The 19,186-nt window shown below is 46.2% G+C and overlaps 1 long non-coding RNA gene across 1 annotated transcript; it reads right to left on the reverse strand.

Moving 5' to 3' along the window:
- Positions 1–6,721: 6,721 nt before the first annotated feature.
- On the reverse strand, positions 6,722–15,135 carry LOC129714389 (uncharacterized). The gene is made up of 3 exons (XR_008726347.1): positions 13,915–15,135; positions 13,141–13,243; positions 6,722–10,979 (listed from the first exon to the last, which is right to left on the reverse strand). It is a non-coding gene; the product is annotated as an uncharacterized LOC129714389 (long non-coding RNA).
- Positions 15,136–19,186: the final 4,051 nt, after the last annotated feature.

Consider the following 19,186-nt stretch of genomic DNA (forward strand, 5'->3'; position numbering starts at 1 on the left):
AATAAATAATAAATAAATAATAAAACATATTAAAAATAAAATTGAAATTGAATTAAAAATTAAAAAAAAAAAGCACAAACACATAAAGTCCACAACATAACATAAATGGCACCCAGGTGAGGAAGGCACCATAGTCCAGCCAGCCTCCCCTCCGTGTTCATCCGTGGTCGGGGCCTTCCGAGCACCCGCAGTCGCCTGTCCCTGACTCTGGAGGTGTGCGTTGTCACACTACTGCCACTCCGAGGCAGCAGCTCTACCCGCTGCGCCACTTGCGGAGCTTCTCGACACTGTCGACGCCTGTCAGTAATACTCGTGTGAAGCACCTGCACAGGTATCATGGCCTTGAAGGTAAACTGTCAATGCAGCTTATAGGGTGGGTGTGACTGAGAAACGATGTCATCCCGCTCGGACAAGATGAGATCAGTGCTGACTTCAAACACTGAGACAACAATATTTTCTTTTATGTGGCCGTTTCCAGTTTCCAGTGTGAGAGAGTTTAGGCGGTTACTCATATCCTCCGGACAAGTCTGTTCCTTACCTGATGGAGTCATTCAGAAGTCAAGGCTGTCGACAGTACAACTGCACAACAGTTGCAGAGTGAATGGACAGATCACCTGGTGCGGGCAGGGAGGGGTTGGAACGCCCAGGGTTCAGAGGGCAAACCCAGGTCACAGAATCACAGCCTTCAGTCAGGGGTCACTGATAGTACTGAGGGAGTGTGGTAGTGATGGAGATGTGACACTATCAGTGGTGAGTGAGTGTGATACTGTCAGTAGTGAGTGTGTTACTGTCAGTAGTGAGTGTGTTACTGTCAGTAGTGAGTGTGTTACTGTCAGTAGTGAGTGTGTTACTGTCAGTAGTGAGTGTGTTACTGTCAGTAGTGAATGAGTGTGATACTGTCAGTAGTGAGTGTGTTACTGTCAATAGTGAGTGTGATACTGTCAGTAGTGAGTGTGTTACTGTCAGTAGTGAGTGTGATACTGTCAGTAGTGAGTGTGATACTGTCAGTAGTGAGTGAGTGTGTTACTGTCAGTAGTGAGTGAGTGTGTTACTGTCAGTAGTGAGTGTGATACTGTCAGTAGTGAGTGTGATACTGTCAGTAGTGAGTGTGTTACTGTCAGTAGTGAGTGTGTTACTGTCAGTAGTGAGTGAGTGTGATACTGTCAGTAGTGAGTGTGTTACTGTCAGTAGTGAGTGTGATACTGTCAGTAGTGAGTGTGATACTGTCAGTAGTGAGTGTGATACTGTCAGTAGTGAGTGAGTGTGATACTGTCAGTAGTGAGTGTGTTACTGTCAGTAGTGAGTGTGATACTGTCAGTAGTGAGTGTGATGCTGTCAGTAGTGAGTGAGTGTGTTACTGTCAGTAGTGAGTGAGTGTGATACTGTCAGTAGTGAGTGTGTTACTGTCAGTAGTGAGTGTGATACTGTCAGTAGTGAGTGTGATGCTGTCAGTAGTGAGTGAGTGTGTTACTGTCAGTAGTGAGTGTGTTACTGTCAGTAGTGAGTGAGTGTGTTACTGTCAGTAGTGAGTGTGATACTGTCAGTAGTGAGTGTGTTACTGTCAGTAGTGAGTGTGATACTGTCAGTAGTGAGTGTGATACTGTCAGTAGTGAGTGTGATACTGTCAGTAGTGAGTGTGTGATACTGTCAGTAGTGAGTGTGATACTGTCAGTAGTGAGTGTGTTACTGTCAGTAGTGAGTGTGATACTGTCAGTAGTGAGTGAGTGTGATACTGTCAGTAGTGAGTGTGATATTGTCAGTAGTGAGTGTGTTACTGTCAGTAGTGAGTGTGATACTGTCTGTAGTGAGTGTGATACTGTCTGTAGTGAGTGTGATATTGTCAGTAGTGAGTGTGATACTGTCCGTAGTGAGTGTGATATTGTCAGTAGTGAGTGTGATACTGTCATTAGTGAGTGTGTTACTGTCAGTAGTGAGTGTGTTACTGTCAGTAGTGAGTGTGTTACTGTCAGTAGTGAGTGTGTTACTGTCAGTAGTGAGTGTGATACTGTCAGTAGTGAGTGTGTTACTGTCAGTAGTGAGTGTGATACTGTCTGTAGTGAGTGTGATATTGTCAGTAGTGAGTGTGATACTGTCTGTAGTGAGTGTGATATTGTCAGTAGTGTGTGTGATACTGTCAGTAGTGAGTGTGATACTGTCTGTAGTGAGTGTGTTACTGTCAGTAGTGAGTGTGTTACTGTCAGTAGTGAGTGTGTTACTGTCCGTAGTGAGTGTGATATTGTCAGTAGTGAGTGTGATACTGTCATTAGTGAGTGTGTTACTGTCAGTAGTGAGTGTGTTACTGTCAGTAGTGAGTGTGTTACTGTCAGTAGTGAGTGTGTTACTGTCAGTAGTGAGTGTGTTACTGTCCGTAGTGAGTGTGATATTGTCAGTAGTGAGTGTGATACTGTCAGTAGTGAGTGTGTTACTGTCAGTAGTGAGTGTGTTACTGTCAGTAGTGAGTGTGATACTGTCAGTAGTGAGTGTGATACTGTCCGTAGTGAGTGTGATATTGTCAGTAGTGAGTGTGATACTGTCAGTAGTGAGTGTGTTACTGTCAGTAGTGAGTGTGTTACTGTCAGTAGTGAGTGTGATACTGTCCGTAGTGAGTGTGATATTGTCAGTAGTGAGTGTGATACTGTCAGGAGTGAGTGTGGTACTGTCAGTAGTGAGTGTGTTACTGTCAGTAGTGAGTGTGTTACTGTCAGTAGTGAGTGTGATACTGTCAGTAGTGAGTGTGATACTGTCAGTAGTGAGTGTGTTACTGTCAGTAGTGAGTGTGATACTGTCAGTAGTGAGTGTGATATTGTCAGTAGTGAGTGTGATACTGTCAGTAGTGAGTGTGTTACTGTCAGTAGTGAGTGTGTTACTGTCAGTAGTGAGTGATATTGTCAGTAGTGAGTGTGTTACTGTCAGTAGTGAGTGTGACACTGTCAGTAGTGAGTGTGTTACTGTCAGTAGTGAGTGTGATACTGTCAGTAGTGAGTGTGATACTATCAGTAGTGAGCAAGTGTGACTGTCACTAGTGAGGAAGTGTGACACTGTCGCTACTGAGGGACAGATGTCAGTACAGAGAATTATGTTAGTGTGTAAGGAGTTAAAATAGAAGCAGTGCAAAGTGTGACACTCAATAGTGATGTGTGACACTGTCAGTAGTGAGGGAGTTTGATACTATCAGTAGTGAGCATGTGTGTTTCTTCAATAGTGAGGGACAGCCACTGCTTACAGAGTGTGACACTGTCACTACTGAGTGAGAGATGATAGTGCAGAGAGATGTGTTAGAGGGGAAGGTGTTAATTAGGAGGCAGCGCGCAGTGTTTCACTGACACTATCTGTAGTGAGTGAGTGTGATGTTATTAGTAGTGAGCATGTGTGACACTGTCAGTAGTGAGACACTGTCACTACTGGGGAGAGATGACAGTACAGAGAAGGATGTTAGTGTGTAAGTGTTAAAATAGAGGCAGCACACAGTGTGACACTTAGTAGTGATAGGATGTGACACTGTCTGTAGTGAGCTAGTGTGATACTATCAGTGGTGAGCATTAGATTAGATTAGACACCTTTAGTGTCATTCAAATGTATTAGTTTGAACGAAATTGCGTACCTTGCAGCCATGACAGAAAATAATGTAACATAACACACAATGAACACAGTTTAACATCCACCACAGTGACTCCAGGCACCTCCTCACTATGATGGAAGGCAAATGTCTCAATGTCCTTGTCTCTTCCTTCTATGTTCTCCCTCTGCGTTGAGGCGATCCAGGCTTTCGATGTTGGCCCCCCCCGCCGGACGATGGTAAGCCCCGCGGCCGAATCCGAGCTCCGCAAACGGACCGGTTCAAACTCCGTGGCCCGGGGCGGAAGAAGCTGTCACCCTCCAGTCCAGCGGACGGAGCTGTTGTTGCGGGAGCTCCGGAGATTCGGTCACCAACCTGGGGCCTGCGAGCTCCCGATGTTGCCGTCCACTGGGCCCGCGGCCGAAGCCTCCGAGGCTCCGAAGTCGGGCCGCCGCCGCTGCCACAACGCCACCGCAGCCCCGAAGTCGGCCAGCTTCACGATGGTCAGTCCTGGCTCTGCCTCCCGAGCCTCGAGGTCGGTCCCAGTTGGAGGCGGCCAGCTCCACGATTAGGCCTCAACGCAGGCGGCGATAGAGATGGAGATACGACAAAGAAAAGGTCACATTCCCTTGAAGGAAGAGGTTAAAACACGTCTCCCCTGCCCCCCCACACACACATACACAATGAAAAATAAACTAAAACATACATCTAACAAGACAAAAGAAAACAAAACAAGGAACAGACAGACGGACTGCAGACGAGCCGCAGCTACATTGCAGCTCCGACACTTCCACATGTGTGTTTCATCAGTAGTGAGGTACTGTCACTACTGAGGGAGTGTGACATTGTCACTACTGGGGGAGAGATGTCAGTTCAGAGAAAGATATCAGAGGGGAAGGTGTTAATTGTGAGGCAGTGCACAGGGTGAGTTCTGGGGAAGTGTAACATTGTCCGTAGTGAGCATGTGTTACTCTGTCAGTAGTGACACTGTCACTAGTGAGAGGGGTGCAGACACTGTCACTACTGAGAGAGAGATGGCAATACTATCAGTAGTGAGCATGTGTGTTTCTTCAATAGTGAGGTACTCTCACTACTGAGTGAGTGAAACACTGTCACTACTGAGGGAGTGTGACACTGTCACTACTGAGGGAGTGTGACTACTGTCACTACTGAGAGAGAGATGTCAGTTCAGATAAAGATATCAGAGGGGAAGGTGTTAATTGTGAGGCAGTGCACAGGGTGAGTTCTGGGGAAGTGTGACATTGTCTGTAGTGAGCACGTGTTCAGTAGTGAGACACTGTCACTAGTGAGAGGGGTGCAGACACTGTCACTACTGAGGGAGAGAAACTGTCAGAAATTAGGGAGAGATGACAGTACAGAGAAGGATGTTAGTGTGTAAGGTGTTAAAATAGAGGCAGCGCACAGTGTGACACTTAGTAGTGAGCAGATGTGGCACTGTCTGTAGTGAGCGAGTGTGATACTATCAGTAGTGAGGGAGTGTGATACTATCAGTAGTGAGCATGTGTGTTTCTTCAATAGTGAGGTACTCTCACTACTGAGGGAGTGAAACACTGCCACTACTGAGGTATGACACTGTCACTACTGAGGGAGTGTGACACTGTCACTACTGAGGGAGTGTGACACTGTCACTACTGAGGGAGAGATGATAGTGCAGAGAGATGTGTCAGAGGGGAAGGTGTTAATTAGGAGGCAGCGCACAGTGTTTCACTGACACTATCCGTAGTGAGGGAACGTGATACTAGCAGTAGTGAGGTTGTGTGATATCGTGAGCATGTGTTACTCTGTCAGTAGTGAGAAACCGTCGCGAGAGAGAGGGGTGCAGACACTGTCACTACTGAGGGAGAGAAACTGTCAGAAATTAAGGAGATGACTGTACAGAGAAGGATGTTAGTGTGTAAGGTGTTAAAATAGAGGCAGAGCACAGTGTGACACTTAGTAGTGAGCAGATGTGACACTGTCTGTAGTGAGCGAGTGTGATACTATCAGTACTGAGAGAGGAGTGTGATAAATATCTGAATCAGTAGTTCTGGGGAAGTGTGACATTGTGTAGTGAGCATGTGTGTTTCTTCAATAGTGAGGTACTCTCACTACTGAGTGAGTGAAACACTGCCACTACTGAGGGAGTATGACATTGTCACTACTGAGGGAGTGAAACACTGTCACTACTGAGGGAGTGTGACATTGTCACTACTGAGGGAGAGATGTCAGTTCAGATAAAGATATCAGAGGGGAAGGTGTTAATTGTGAGGCAGTGCACAGGGTGAGTTCTGGGGAAGTGTGACTGTCCGTAGTGAGCATGTGTTCAGTAGTGAGACACTGTCACTAGAGAGGGTGAGAAACTGTCACTACTTAGAGGGAGAGAAACTGTCAGACAGTACAGAGAAGGATGTTAGTGTGTAAGGTGTTAAAATAGAGGCAGCGCACAGTGTGACACTTAGTAGTGAGCAGATGTGACACTGTCTGTAGTGAGCGAGTGTGATACTATCAGTAGTGAGGGAGTGTGATACTATCAGTAGTGAGCATGTGTGTTTCTTCAATAGTGAGGTACTCTCACTACTGAGTGAGTGTAATCTGACTACTGAGGGAGTGAAACACTGTCACTACTGAGGGAGTGAAACACTGTCACTACTGATGGAATGTGACACTGTCACTACTGAAGGAGAGATGATAGTGCAGAGAGAGGTGTCAGAGGGGAAGGTGTTAATTAGGAGGCAGCGCACAGTGGGCTAGTTGGATCTTATCATAATGGGGGAAGTGGGTAACTACCGTAAGTGAGTCGTGTTATATCGTGAGCATGTGTTACTCTGTCAGTAGTGAGAAACACTGTCACTGAGAGAGAGGGGGTGCAGACACTGTGTCACTACTGAGGAGAGAGAAACTGTCAGAAATTAAGGAGATGACTGTACAGAGAAGGATGTTAGTGTGTAAGGTGTTAAAATAGAGGCAGCGCACAGTGTGACACTTAGTAGTGAGCAGATGTGACACTGTCTGTAGTGAGCGAGTGTAATACTATCAGTGGTGAGGGAGTGTGATACTATCAGTAGTGAGCATGTGTGTTTCTTCAATAGTGAGGTAATCTGACTACTGAGTGAGTGAAACACTGTCACTACTGAGGGAGTGTGACACTGTCACTACTGAGTCACTACTGAGAGAGATGTCAGTTCAGATAAAGATATCAGAGGGGAAGGTGTTAATTGTGAGGCAGTGCACAGGGTGAGTTCTGGGGAAGTGTGACATTGTCTGTAGTGAGCACGTGTTCAGTAGTGAGACACTGTCACTAGTGAGAGGGGTGCAGACACTGTCACTACTGAGGGAGAGAAACTGTCAGAAATTAGGGAGAGATGACAGTACAGAGAAGGATGTTAGTGTGTAAGGTGTTAAAATAGAGGCAGCGCACAGTGTGACACTTAGTAGTGAGCAGATGTGACACTGTCTGTAGTGAGCGAGTGTGATACTATCAGTAGTGAGGGAGTGTGATACTATCAGTAGTGAGCATGTGTGTTTCTTCAATAGTGAGGTACTCTCACTACTGAGTGAGTGAAACACTGTCACTACTGAGGGAGTGTGACACTGTCACTACTGAGGGAGTGTGACACTGTCACTACTGAGGGAGTGTGACACTGTCACTACTGAGGGAGAGATGATAGTGCAGAGAGATGTGTCAGAGGGGAAGGTGTTAATTAGGAGGCAGCGCACAGTGTTTCACTGACACTATCCGTAGTGAGGGAATGTGATACTAGCAGTAGTGAGGTCGTGTGATATCGTGAGCATGTGTTACTCTGTCAGTAGTGAGAAACCGTCACGAGAGAGAGGGGTGCAGACACTGTCACTACTGAGGGAGAGAAACTGTCAGAAATTAAGGAGATGACTGTACAGAGAAGGATGTTAGTGTGTAAGGTGTTAAAATAGAGGCAGAGCACAGTGTGACACTTAGTAGTGAGCAGATGTGACACTGTCTGTAGTGAGCGAGTGTAATACTATCAGTGGTGAGGGAGTGTGATACTATCAGTAGTGAGCATGTGTGTTTCTTCAATAGTGAGGTACTCTCACTACTGAGTGAGTGAAACACTGTCACTACTGAGGGAGTATGACATTGTCACTACTGAGGGAGTGAAACACTGTCACTACTGAGGGAGTGTGACACTGTCACTACTGAGGGAGAGATGTCAGTTCAGATAAAGATATCAGAGGGGAAGGTGTTAATTGTGAGGCAGTGCACAGGGTGAGTTCTGGGGAAGTGTGACATTGTCTGTAGTGAGCACGTGTTCAGTAGTGAGACACTGTCACTAGTGAGAGGGGTGCAGACACTGTCACTACTGAGGGAGTTTGTCACTGTCACTACTGAGGGAGTGTGACACTGTCACTACTGAGGGAGAGAAACTGTCAGAAATTAAGGAGAGATGACTGTACAGAGAAGGATGTTAGTGTGTAAGGTGTTAAAATAGAGGCAGCACACAGTGTGACACTTAGTAGTGAGCAGATGGGACACTGTCTGTAGTGAGCAAGTGTAATACTATCAGTGGTGAGGGAGTGTGATACTATCAGTAGTGAGCATGTGTGTTTCTTCAATAGTGAGGTACTCTCACTACTGAGTGAGTGAAACACTGCCACTACTGAGGGAGTGTGACACTGTCACTACTGAGGGAGTGTGACACTGTCACTACTGAGGGAGAGATGATAGTGCAGAGAGATGTGTCAGAGGGGTAGGTGTTAATTAGGAGGCAGCGCACAGTGTTTCACTGACACTATCCGTAGTGAGGGAACGTGATACTAACAGTAGTGAGGTCGTATGATATCGTGAGCATGTGTTACTCTGTCAGTAGTGAGAAACCGTCACGAGAGAGAGGGGTGCAGACACTGTCACTACTGAGGGAGAGAAACTGTCAGAAATTAGGGAGAGATGACAGTACAGAGAAGGATGTTAGTGTGTAAGGTGTTAAAATAGAGGCAGCACACAGTGTGATACTTAGTAGTGAGCAGATGTGACACTGTCTGTAGTGAGCGAGTGTGATACTATCAGTAGTGAGGGAGTGTGATACTATCAGTAGTGAGCATGTGTGTTTCTTCAATAGTGAGGTACTCTCACTACTGAGTGAGTGAAACACTGCCACTACTGAGGGAGTGTGACACTGTCACTACTGAGGGAGTGAAACACTGTCACTACTGAGGGAGTGTGACACTGTCACTACTGAGGGAGAGATGTCAGTTCAGATAAAGATATCAGAGGGGAAGGTGTTAATTGTGAGGCAGTGCACAGGGTGAGTTCTGGGGAAGTGTGACATTGTCTGTAGTGAGCACGTGTTCAGTAGTGAGACACTGTCACTACTGAGGGAGAGAAACTGTCAGAAATTAGGGAGCGATGACAGTACAGAGAAGGATGTTAGTGTGTAAGGTGTTAAAATAGAGGCAGCGCACAGTGTGACACTTAGTAGTGAGCAGATGTGACACTGTCTGTAGTGAGCGAGTGTGATACTATCAGTAGTGAGGGAGTGTGATACTATCAGTAGTGAGCATGTGTGTTTCTTCAATAGTGAGGTACTCTCACTACTGAGTGAGTGAAACACTGCCACTACTGAGGGAGTGTGACACTGTCACTACTGAGGGAGTGTGACACTGTCACTACTGAGGGAGAGATGATAGTGCAGAGAGATGTGTCAGAGGGGAAGGTGTTAATTAGGAGGCAGCGCACAGTGTTTCACTGACACTATCCGTAGTGAGGGAACGTGATACTAGCAGTAGTGAGGTCGTGTGATATCGTGAGCATGTGTTACTCTGTCAGTAGTGAGAAACCGTCACGAGAGAGAGGGGTGCAGACACTGTCACTACTGAGGGAGAGAAACTGTCAGAAATTAAGGAGATGACTGTACAGAGAAGGATGTTAGTGTGTAAGGTGTTAAAATAGAGGCAGAGCACAGTGTGACACTTAGTAGTGAGCAGATGTGACACTGTCTGTAGTGAGCGAGTGTGATACTATCAGTAGTGAGGGAGTGTGATACTATCAGTAGTGAGCATGTGTGTTTCTTCAATAGTGAGGTACTCTCACTACTGAGTGAGTGAAACACTGCCACTACTGAGGGAGTATGACATTGTCACTACTGAGGGAGTGAAACACTGTCACTACTGAGGGAGTGTGACACTGTCACTACTGAGGGAGAGATGTCAGTTCAGATAAAGATATCAGAGGGGAAGGTGTTAATTGTGAGGCAGTGCACAGGGTGAGTTCTGGGGAAGTGTGACTGTCCGTAGTGAGCATGTGTTCAGTAGTGAGACACTGTCACTACTGAGGGAGAGAAACTGTCAGAAATTAGGGAGCGATGACAGTACAGAGAAGGATGTTAGTGTGTAAGGTGTTAAAATAGAGGCAGAGCACAGTGTGACACTTAGTAGTGAGCAGATGTGACACTGTCTGTAGTGAGCGAGTGTGATACTATCAGTAGTGAGGGAGTGTGATACTATCAGTAGTGAGCATGTGTGTTTCTTCAATAGTGAGGTACTCTCACTACTGAGCGAGTGAAACATTGCCACTACTGAGGGAGTGAAACACTGTCACTACTGAGGGAGTGTGACATTGTCACTACTGAGGGAGAGATGTCAGTTCAGATAAAGATATCAGAGGGGAAGGTGTTAATTGTGAGGCAGTGCACAGAGTGAGTTCTGGGGAAGTGTGACTGTCCGTAGTGAGCACGTGTTCAGTAGTGAGACACTGTCACTACTGAGGGAGAGAAACTGTCAGAAATTAGGGAGCGATGACAGTACAGAGGTGGATGTTAGTGTGTAAAAAAATAGAAGCAGCACACAGTGTGACACTTAGTAGTGAGCAGTTGTGACACTGTCTGTGGTGAGGGAGTGGGAAACTGTTACTACTGAGGGAGAGAGATATGATCACATGATCTCAGTCCTAAATGGCCTGCACCTTTTTCTTAAGCCTGTGGTGAGGGATGTGGATTAAGTGTCGGGCGTGTCGGTGAACTCCCCGGCTGAAATGGATGGGGAATGCGCCCAGCCTCTCACCATGCAGAGGATGATCAAACCGAGCACAGCTGTGAATGGAACCCACAACAACATTGAGTGCGCGCCTTAATCTGCTGGCTCTCTTGAACCATAACTTTACCTGCCAGTCCAAACCAATGCCAGGCTGGGTAACTCAGCCAGTCAGGCAACATGTCTGTAGGGTGAAGGAGGGTGTCGACCCTTAGATATGAATCCACAAGTGTCTCGACCCATTCCTTCTCTCCAGAGATGCTGCCTGTCCCGCTGAGTTACTGCAGCATCAAGCCAGTGTCCCAGCGATGTCTTCTTTAGCTTGCCAGAGGGGGTTGCCTGGAAATGCCTGAGTTCAGCAGATTGGACAATGTCTGGGTCTCGCTGGCGGTGGTAATTGTTGCCCAGCCCCACGCTGATTCTGTTGGAATGAGTCACAGCAGAGTTTAATCACAGTGTTGGAAACTGTTTCATGGTCCGAGGTTAAACATCAAAGCAGGTTCAAATAGTTTGAAGACACTGCAACAGCATAATTTTGCACCCACTCCCTACATACTAAGGGTAATTCACAACTTACAAACAGCATAGAAACATAGGAAATAGGTGCAGGAGGAGGCCATTCGGCCTTTCGAACCATTTAAATGTACAGGTACTTAATTCTTTATTTCGAACAGAATAAAAAGCAAGTGTGAAACAGCATACAAACAACACAAGAAGAATATTTATAAAGTGTCATAAACAATATCTATAAATAAATGAAATCGTATGTGTCCAAAAATGAGCTGGAAGAAGCCAAAGCTTATTAATTCCCACCCCTTATTCAACTGCTTGTAATTATCTTATACAAATTTAGCAACCATATGTACACCATATGTACACCAGCAGATATATGTACACCATATGTACACCAGCAGATATATGTACACCATATGTACACCAGCAGATATATGTACACCATATGTACACCAGCAGATATATGTACACCATATGTACACCAGCAGATATATGTACACCATATGTACACCAGCAGATATATGTACACCATACGTACACCAGCAGCCATATGTACACCAAATTATTACATTTAAACACTAATCAAATATTTACTAAACCATACAAAAAAGAAAAAAAGAAAAAGAAAAGAAAAGACTCTGACCTACTATACAGTATCTTAGTCATATATACAACCCATCACTCTATAAACTCCCTTCCCAATACAATCAGTATAACAAATATCCCATTCACAATCACCTATCCTCATCCCAATATCCTTTTAAACAAGTGTTTCTGCACATCTTTTTTAAACTGATTGTGATCATGGCTGATCGTCCCCTATCAATAACCCGTGCCTGCCTTCTCCCCATATCCCTTGATTCCACTAGCCCCTAGAGTTCTATCTAACTCTCTCTTAAGTCCATCCAGTGACTTGGCCTCCACTGCCCTCTGCGGCAGGGAATTCCACAAATTCGCAACTCTCTGTGTGAAAAAGTTTTTTCTCACCTCAGTCTTAAATGACCTCCACTTTATTCTAAGACTGTGGCCCCTGGTTTAGTTCAGTTTGCTTTACTTTGGAGATATAGCGCGGAAACAGGCCCTTCGGCCCACCGAGTCCATGCCGACCAGTGATCCCTACATATCAACACTATCCTACACACACTAGGAATAATTTAGTTAAACCAAGCCAATTAACCTACAAATCTGTACGTCTTTGGAGTGTGGGAGGAAACCGGAGCACCCGGAGAAAACCCACGTGGTCACAGGGAGAACTTACAAACTGCTCCCTGACAGCACTCTGGCGCTTTGAGGCAGCAGCTCTACCCGCTGCACCACTGTGCAGCCCCGGTAGACTCTAAGCATGGGTTTAAGGTGAGAGGAGAAAGATTTCAAGAGAACCTGAGAACATAGAAGGTGGTGGGTTTATGGAATAAGCTGTCAGAGAACAGACACAAAATGCTGGAGTAACTCAGCGGGACAGGCAGCATCTCTGGAGAGAAGGAATGGGTGAAGCTTCAGGTCGAGACCCTTCTTCTATGCTAGAGACTGACAGAGTTACAACATCACAGGTCATTTGGATAGGTACACAAGGGATTTGGCCCAAACACAAAGCAATGGAATTAATTTAGACAGACATCTTGGTCAGCATAGACAAGTTGCCAGCATAATCTTAAGATTGTTAAAGGCTTGGACACGCTAGAGGCAGGAAACATGTTGGGGGAGCCCAGAACCAGGGGCCACAGTTTAAGAACAAGGGGTAAGCCATTTAGAATGGGGACGAGGAAGCACTTTTCCTCACAGAGAGTTGTGAGTCTGCGGGAATTCTCTGCCTCAGAGGGCGGTGGAGGCAGGTTCTCTTGGATGTTTTCAAGAGAGAGCTAGATAGGGCTCTTAAAGATAGTGGAGTCAGGGGAGAAGGCAGGAACGGGGTACTGATAGGGGATGATCAGCCATGATCACATTGAATGGCGGTGCTGGCTCGAATGGCCGAATGGCCTACTCCTGCACCTATTGTCTATTGTCTATTGTCTATAATCACTCTGTCTTCTCCCTTCAGACAAGAGGTACAGAAATTTGAAGATGCACACCTCCAGATTCAAGGATTTTCTTCACAGCCGTCATCGGCCAATTGAACCATCCTCTCTCATCAGCTGGAGTGCGTACTGATCTCCCATCTACTTCATTGGAGATCTGCATTAGGGGAATACATTTCATTAATTTGTCTATATCACTCCACGTCACTGACTATATCTCTCGTTTCCCTTTCCCCGGACCAGTCTGAAGAAGGGTCTCGACCCGAAACATCACCCATTCCTTCTCTCCAGAGATATTGCCTGTCCCGCTGAGTTACTCCAGCATTTTGTGTCTATTGTTGGTTTAAACCAGCATCTGCAGTTCCTTCCTACACAGCTAAAACAACGAACAGGCAAAAATCAGCTAGAAAGGCAAATCTTCCTGAGGATGTGGACTGCCCTCGAGGCTAATGCAATGAATTGCCAAACCCTTGGAGAGGTTTTGATCTTCTACTGATTCATGTGTAGGTTTGCCCAACCCATCAGGAGCATGCATCCAACACCCTGAGGTGTGGCAGCCACCAAAAACCTGTGGATGCTGCAAATCTGAAACACAAACGCAAAGGCTGGAACATTCAGGAGGTCAGGCAACAACCGTGGGAAGAGAAACATGGTTGGGTCCAGGTCCCTTCTTTAGAAGGTTCGCGTTCACAAAGTCCCACGTACCAAATAATGAAAGGCCTGGTTAGAGTGGATGTGGAGAGGATGTTTCCACAAGTAGACCAAACTGTAAACTTTAGTGGGAGAGTCCAGGAGCCGAGGCACAAACCTCAGAATAAAAGCACGTACCTTTAGAAAGATGAGGATGTATTTCTTTAGTCGGAGGGTGGTGAATCTGTGGAATTCATCGCCACAGACGGCTGTGGAGGCCAAGTCAATGGATATTTTTAAGGCGGAGATTGACAGATTCTTGATTAGTGCGGGTGTCAGGGGTTATGGGGAGAATGGGGTTGAGAGGGAGAGATAGATCAGCCATGATTGAATGGTAGAGCAGACTTGATGGGCCGAATGGCCTCATTCTGCTCTGAGAACATGTGAGCTCCAAGTTTAGTTTAGTTTACTTCAGAGATACAGCATAGAAACTGGCCCTTCAGCCCACCGAGTCCATGCCGACCATTGAATGACCTCGTACAGTGGGACAGGCCCTTTAAGATGTGCAGGGGCCTTGACAGAACGGCTATATAACCATATAACAATTACAGCACGGAAACAGGCCATCTCGGCCCTACAAGTCCGTGCCGAACAAAATTTTTTTCCCCTTAGTCCCACCTGCCTGCACTCGTACCATAACCCTCCATTCCCTTCTCATCCATATGCCTATCCAATTTATTTTTAAATGATACTAATGAACCTGCCTCCACCACTTCCACTGGGAGCTCATTCCACACCGCCACCACTCTCTGCGTAAAGAAGTTCCCCCTCATATTACCCCTAAACTTCTGTCCCTTAATTCTGAAGTCATGTCCTCTTGTTTAATCTTCCCTATTCTCAAAGGGAAAAGCTTGTCCACATCAACTCTGTCTATCCCTCTCATCATTTTAAAGACCTCTATCAGGTCCCCCCTTAACCTTCTGCGCTCCAGAGAATAAAGACCTAACTTATTCAACCTATCTCTGTAACTTAGTTGTTGAAACACAGGCAACATTCTAGTAAATCTCCTCTGTACTCTCTCTATTTTGTTGACATCCTTCCTATAATTGGGCGACCAAAATTGTACACCATACTCCAGATTTGGTCTCACCAATGCCTTGTACAATTTTAACATTACATCCCAGCTTCTATACTCATGGAGAGGATCACTTGGATCAGAGCCCAGCAGCAAAGACCAATGGATGGTTGACAAGTCAGTGGCATCCTCCTTCCTCCACAAATAAAAATGTTCTTGTTTGCAACTCACTTTAAAGTAGTCGCACCGGTTTTATGCAATCTTTGAATATTCATTAGTTAGTCAAATTGGTTATGGCATACTTTGAACTTATTTGCCTAATCAAAGGATATTAGTTATAAAGCCAATCCATATCTAATCAGGAACAACAAGGAACTGCAGATGCCTAAATATGCTGGCCTTTATAACAAGAGGAATCAAGTATAGGAGCAAAGAGGTCCTTCTGCAGTTGTACAGAGCCCTAGTGAGACCACACCTGCAGTATTGTGTGCAGTTTTGGTCCCCTAATTTGAGGAAGGACATTCTTGCTATTGAGGGAGTGCAGCGTAGGTTTACAAGGTTAATTCCCGGGATGGCCGGACTGTCATATGCTGAGAGAATGGAGCGGCTGGGCTTGTACACTCTGGAGTTTAGAAGGATGAGAGGGAATCTTATTGAATCATATAAGATTGTTAAGGGTTTGGACACGCTAGAGGTAGGAAACATGTTCCCGATGTTGGGGGGGAGTCCAGAACCAGGGGGCCACAGTTTAAGAATAAGGGGTAAGCCATTTAGAACGGAGACGAGGGAACACTTTTTCTCGCAGAGAGTTGTTGTGAGTCTGTGGTATTCTTTGCCTCAGAGGGCGGTGGAGGCCGGTTCTCTGGATACTTTCAAGAGAGAGCTAGATAGGGCTCTTAAAGATAGCAGAGTCAGGGGATATGGAGAGAAGGCAGGAACGGGGTACTGATTGGGGATGATCAGCCATGATCACAATGAATGACGGTGCTGGCTAGAAGGGCTGAATGGCCTACTCCTGCACCTATTGTCTATTTTCTATTGATCAGAGCCCAGCAGCAATAACCAATGGATGGTTGACAAGTCAATGGCATCCTCATTCCTCCTGCAAATTAAAAATGTTTTTGTTTGCAACTCACTTCAAAGCAGTTGAACCAGTTTTATGCAATCTTTGAATATTTATTAGTTAGTCAAATTGGTTGTGGCATATTTCAAACTCATTTGCCTAAACAAAGAGTATTTCTTATGAAGCCAATCCATATCCATATCTAATCAGGAAAAACAAGGAACTGCAGATGCTGGCTGATGACAAACAGCTTAAGGAAAGATAAAACCGACACTTTTTTTCACACAGAGAGTGGTGCTGGGGTAGTAACTCAGCGTTAGATGTGGTCAGATCAGAGGGTATGGAGAGAAGGCAGGTACGGGATACTGAGTTGGATGCAGCCATCTCTGGAGGGCCGAATGAAAAGGATAGGTGATAGGTGACGTTTCGGGTCGGGTGTCTGAAGAAGTGTCCCGACCCAAAATGGCGCCTATCCACGTTCCCCAGAGATGTTGCCCGGCTTGCTGAGTTACTCCAACACCTTAGTTTTAGAGATATAACGCGGAGACCAGCAAGTCCACACCGACCAGCGATCCCTAACAGCTAGGACACACTAGTGACAATTTACATTTACACCAAGCCAATTCACCAACAAACCTGTATGTCTTTGGAGTGTGGGAGGAAGCCAGAGCTCCCGGGGAAAACCGACACGGTCACGGGGAGATTGTACTGTATAAACCCCGTACAGACAGCACCCGTGGTCAGGATCGAACTCGAGTCTCTGGCGCTGTAAGACAGTAGCTCTATCGCTGCACCACCTCTTGTGTCTTTACTTCCATATTGAAACAATCTTACGCTGAGATTCGATGCCTTTCTCACCTGTGGTCTGAGTTGGAGAGATGTTTTCCTGCCTTGGTCGGCCCAGTATGTGTCCTCGCCGTTGAACGGGTGGGATCTAGACTTCTATGATGGAGCAGGTTGGCTCAGCATCCTACAGGGGAAGAAGTTAGGCTTGGTGTATAGATAGTCATGGCTATCCCAAGTACATTTCTTCCCTACTAACATTTTCTTCCACCATCCCGTACAACCCCAATCCTACCTCAACAACAGAACACTGAGGTCCACCGATTATGTTTTCATAAGGTATAGGAGCAGAATTAGGCCATTCGGCCCATCAAGTCTACTTTGACATTCAATCTTGGTTGATCTATCTCTCCCCCCTAACCCTATTCTCCTGTCTTCTCCCCATAACCCCTGACACCCGTACTAATCACAAATCTATCTATCTCTGCCTTAAAAATATCCACTGACTTGGCCTCCACAGCCTTCTGCGGCAAATAATTCCACAGATTCACCACCCTCTGATTAAATATCTTCCTTTATGCTCTGATCTTTTTCCTTCTCTCTTACACTATGCATGTATAATTTTTGTACAATCATTCATATATGTAAATTAGCGTGCCTAAATTTATGTATGTAAATTCATGCACCAATGCAGTTTATTCACATAATTTTTGTGCATAAATTATATAAAACAAAGTCCTCGTGCAAAACTGTACAAACTCTGCAAATGGCCTCGATTGTAATCATGTGTTGTCTTTCTGCTGACTGGTTAGCACGCAGCAAAAGCTTTTCACTGGAGCTCGGTACATGTGAGAATAAACTAAACTAAACTAAACTACAGAATACAGACAGACCATCTTTCACCGAGTTGATGACCTTCCAGTAGCACGTGACGTCCATCTCCGAGTGTGTCCCTGGGAACAGTCCGTAAATCACAGAGTCCTCTGTGACGGAGCTGTTTGGGATAAACCGTGACAGGGACCCTTGCATCACTCTCCAGACTCTCTTTGTGAATCCACACTCTGCAAAGAGGTGGGCAACCGTCTCCTCTCCATAGCAGCCGTCCCGGGGGCAGCGTGCGCTGGTGGTGAGGTCCCGACGGTGCAGGAAGGATCTGACTGGGAGTGCTCTCCTCACCCCCAGCCAAGCCAGGTCTTGGCGCATGTTGGTGGGTTCTGGCGATGAGGCATTTTGCCAGACAAGGTGGGCAGTCCGCTCTAGGAACCACGCCACCGGATCCATCGAGTCCTTTCCCTGCAGTGCCTGCAGGACGTTCTGTGCTGACCACTGCCCGATGGACTTGTGGTCAAAGGTGTTGGTCCGGAAGAACCTTTCCACAGACGACAGATGGGGCGGCAATGTCCAGCTGACTGGCACATTGCGTGGCATCTGTGCCAGGCCCATCCTTCGCAACACCGGGGACAGGTAGAACCTCAGCAGGTAGTGACACTTGGTGCCCACGTGCCTTGGATCTATGCTTTGTCTGATGCAACCAAGTTTGACCAAGAGTCCGAGCAAGGGGGCGGAAGGAAAACTGAAGCGCGGTTGAGAAAGGATGGGAGAATGGGGACGAGGTACATTGGTGGGAGGACAATGATTCAAGAGGTTACCCCGTCACTAACCTCCCAACCTGTCCAGCCGGGACCTGCAGCCTCACACCCAACCAGTGGCAATATTCAGTGTTTCGGCCCGAAACGTTGCCTATTTCCCTCGCTCCATAGATGCTGCCACACCCGCTGAGTTTCGCCAGCATTTTTGGCGAGCTGAAACATACAAATGCTAGAAATTGGAACGATGACAGTTGTCGACCTGAAACATGAACTCTTTCTCCCACCATAGATGCTACCTGATCTGAGGACTATACCAACCCTAATTTTGCCGCCCCTGGCTAATTTCCTGCACTGGTCTCATATGCTGTAGATGAGTCTGGCAACTGAGTCATAGAAACATAGAAACATAGAAAATAGGTGCAGGAGTAGGCCATTCAGTCTGCACCGCCATTCAATATGATCATGGCTGATCATCCAACTCAGTCTCCCGTACCTGCCTTCTCTCCATACCCCCTGATCCCTTTAGCCACAAGGGCCACATCTAACTCCCTCTTAAATATAGCCAATGAACTGGCCTCAACTACCCTCTGTGGCAGAGAGTTCCAGAGATTCACCACTCTCTGTGTTAAAAAATGTTCTTCTCATCTCGGTTTTAAAGGATTTCCCCCTTATCCTTAGGTATCCTTATCCTGTACCTGCCTTCTCTCCACACCCCCTGATCCCTTTAGCCACAAGGGCCACATCTAACTCCCTCTTAAATATAGCCAATGAACTGTGGCCTCAACTACCTTCTGAGTTAAGGACTCATCCGAGTCCTTAAAAAAAAACATAAAGCAGTCAAGAGTACACACCAGGAACTGCAAATGTGTATCAACGCAAACAATTAGCTGATACCATCTCCTCAAATCTCACCTGACATGTTGGGCCTTGATTTGCTTTGTAGATCAGGGAGTTCTCAAT

The sequence above is a fragment of the Leucoraja erinacea genome, chromosome 39 (assembly GCF_028641065.1).
Source record: "Leucoraja erinacea ecotype New England chromosome 39, Leri_hhj_1, whole genome shotgun sequence".
Lineage (NCBI taxonomy): Eukaryota > Metazoa > Chordata > Chondrichthyes > Rajiformes > Rajidae > Leucoraja > Leucoraja erinaceus.